This window comes from Habropoda laboriosa, unplaced genomic scaffold (genome assembly GCF_001263275.1).
Source record: "Habropoda laboriosa isolate 0110345459 unplaced genomic scaffold, ASM126327v1 scaffold18, whole genome shotgun sequence".
Lineage (NCBI taxonomy): Eukaryota > Metazoa > Arthropoda > Insecta > Hymenoptera > Apidae > Habropoda > Habropoda laboriosa.
The window spans coordinates 1,449,165-1,453,036 of NW_017100152.1; positions in this window are offsets into that span (position 1 = coordinate 1,449,165).

Here is a 3,872-nt window from a genome sequence, read left to right on the forward strand (position 1 = left end):
AATTAAAAGGAAATTAACAGATAATTGTGTACCGCTCAATAATTTCAATGCTGTCTCATTGCGTAGCTAGTTGCAACGACGCGCGTTGCTTCTGTTTAAGCAAGCAATCTGGTCTTTTAGTAAATGGTTTTGAGAGCGTGGAATAAAATTCTAAAAGAATTTCTGTGAAATTCGAAAATTTGAGAAAGTTATGGAAATTTAAAGAGAACAGATATACTGTGCTTTCAGCTAACTTGGAATAACGCGTTCTTTCTCGCTAGGAGAAATTCTCGAAAAATAGTAACCGGATTGTTTTGAAATTTTTAAGGAACATTTATACGCGTACTATAGTTTGTAGATTTCGCGTAACAGTTTAACGAAAATGCGTAATTTCCAGTGGTTGACAAAGAAAAATGTAAAATATGTACTTCCAAAAGAATTCATTAAAAAACGGATACACTGTGTACACTGAAATTATTTTCCCATCGAAGAGATTACAAAGTATCCGGAATGCAAATGCCGTTAACGCAAAAGGAAGCCGCTTTTTCTGCATGTTCGAAACACCTAGCGCGTCTCTACGCACGCATACCTTATCCAATACATTACGTGGAGGCACAATTTCATTTTCTCGAAACTTATTTTAGACATGTACCTTGGACCGGAACACAAGTTCGAGCACAGTTTCACTTAATATTTGCCCCATCATACGTGAACGGAATGCTTAATTTTCTGCATAATTTCATTAAAACGATACTGCTGTAATTGGGACGGCGCATAACGAGCAAGGAAATGTACTTAGCGAAATGAAATAGCAAATTTAGAAAAACTTCCCCCCACCACCCCCTCTCGACGTTTCTGCCGGCTAGGTAATATATTTGCCCGCTCTTCTCTTTCTCGATTTCGAAAGGACCATTTCGGTAAAAGCTTCCAGTTTTGAGACTGAAAGACGAATCCGAGAGGATGGATTAAATTTTTTATCGGCACGAGCATTCGTCATAAAAAGCTAAGAAGAGAATTTCGTATCAGGCACTTTTGCTAATCGGGTTAAATGTACTCTTGTAAATAGTTGAAAATGATCGATAATTAATATAGATAGATTATATTCTTTACATTACAGTTGTTTGTAGATTAAAGGAGCTTATTTACGGTTTATAGTCAGTCAAAGTTAACTTCCAGATACCAAGAATTTAGATTTTGATTGACTAAAATTAAGTTTTACTTGGTTTAATTGCATTATTGACTGCATTCAAATTTTGAATGGTTTAAATTTCATTGGCTGAATTCAAGTCGTACTTACATTAGTTTAATTACATTGGCTGAATCCAAATTTTCAATGGATTGAATTTAAATTTTGAATAGTTTGAATTTGATGGGCTAATTCAGTTTTTCTTCGGAATATTCCGAATTTACAATGAAAATAATTAAAAAAAATCATAATCTTTCAACGATCTATAATCACTTCTAAAATGAAATATACTTTTGCGCGGGTTAGACAGCTGTTTTGAAACACTATGCGGCGTATCGAATTGTAAATGCGATGCCCCGAGTTTTTACGGCGATGAAAAAAAAATTGCCATCGTAATTCAGAATATCCAACAGCAACCGAATGAAAAAGGTGTCTCTCTTTGCTTAACTACGGAGAACGACGTCCATAGAAGCGTCTACTTTGCAGCGACGGGGAGAGCTTGTTTGTGTCCATTGCTCTCCCTTTCCTTTGCTTTTATTTACGCGGTCGATTTGAAACCGAACGGATTTCGGTGTAAAAGCGACACGAAAGAGAAGAGCGAGGAACGTCAATTTATTTATACATACATATATCCATTCCCCTTATTCCTCTACTTCTTCGTTTTCTTCTCTCCACTGATCCGCTGAAGTGAAACGCGTGTTCTCATAATTACAATGTATACTATATACCACTCCCCGTTTACAGCGTCGAGGAAAAGAAAGAATGTATAATTAACGTCTAAATATAGCCGCGGAATAATGGTCTCGTTATTTAATTTCGATTCAGAATGCAGCCAACATTACTCCCGTCGGTCGGTTGCAAAAAAGCACAATTACTTCGTTAACTCTAATACTTCAATAGCACGGCTATTTCCTACCGCGATTGCATCGAGTTTAATTGCCCACTAAGTCAACCTAATAATAATCTATTCTCGAGATACGAAGCTATTCGCTCAAAATAAACATGCTTATTTTTCCTCCACGAAAGATTTATGCGGAATAACCAACGAAGATAATAACAACAACAACAACAACAACAACAATAACAATAATTCTACGTATTATTTCGAGGCGAATAATCATATTGTTAACGGGACGAGCGCATTCCGAAAGCTCGTTACGTGTAAAATATTACCGATCGGTTAAGTAGATTTACCATTCGCGATAAATAATACTTCATTTCCATAAATCTCGTACATTTTACCCTAAAATCCATATATTCCAAGAAATTTTATTCCGTTATTATTATTAAACGCGATAAAGTATTCTTTATTTTTATTTTACATTATTAATTCTATGAATCTATATTCGTTCATGTGAAATTCGAAAACTGCGAACAATGCGAATACCAACATTACCGACGAAGAAAAGCGAAGGAAAATAAAAAGGGTGAACGAATGGTACAGCAGAGGGGAAAAAAAGTGCATTCGAGGGAATTGAATCGATAACACGACAGGGAGACGGTAGCCGTAGGATGAGCACCACTGTCATAACTATTTCCAATGTTTTAAGGGTACAGTCGCGGACAAGAGTTTCTCGTCGGTCAAGACACGGCCTGGCTCGGCCACCAATGGTATTTATAGCGTTAATCTCGTTTCTCTGCCACAGCTGCATCGCCTGCGAAACCCCAACGCCATTGATATCGCAATTGCATCTACCGGCCCGTCTTTTTTTTCCTTCTTTTCTCTCTTTTTTCTCTCTCCTCCTCCTCCTCCTCCTACTACTACTACTACTACTACTACTGCTACTACACTACTTCAACTTCCCCCCCTCACCCCCATCCTCCTTTCCCGCCCGTTCTTGCTACCTTTTCTAACCCCCTGCCCCACCCCCTGGCAGCAGTAACAGCAGCGCAGGTTGTACGTGTCCGCGTAGTCACTTGGCTGTTGTGCATGGATTTTCGTGGCGCGTTTCTGCCTTCATTATTTACCCGCACACACTCCAATTACCATCCCGCGTACCGGCCCTGCCAAATATTTCTTCGTGGCATCGGGAGCGACAGCGCATGTATTATTCAGCGCGCGTTGTCAATGCCTCGTTCGAGCACATTTTATTCGTGTACACACACGGAACGTTACGATCGGTTTATTATTTATGCTCGTTGTCAGTCATGCACAGTGGTTCTCAACGCGTCAATTTTATTCTAGCAATTTAGAATTTTTTTTATCGCCCGCAAAATAGTCCGAGATAAACCCACCGATTATTCCTACGCAACTGCTTCTCAAATTTATACGTATCTATAAATGTTCGATTATCCATTTGTTTATCCCACATTTTATTTTAGGCGATTCTATTTTGGAAATTTTCCATTTGCAAAGAAACGACAGCTGTTCTTTCTTGTTTCTCGGAAAATTCGTCACAACTTTGGACAAAGTGAAAATGGAAATATTTTCACTTATTAATTTATTTGTTAATTATTTTCAGCTACTTTCTATACACGTTGTACACACGCTCGACGTTCGCAAATGCATAGAATTAACGCGTTCCAGTTCCTCAGGCTTCGCGAGCAAAAGCAACGGACAAATACTTTCGCTACTTTTAACCTTTTAAAATGCAAATCGAAATTTCTTTCATTCGTCGCAACTAATAAAAGCACGGTACACACAACGTTTCATAGAATAACCCTTTCGCGTACCTATTAATTAATTCGAGTGGCTTTTAGAGGATAT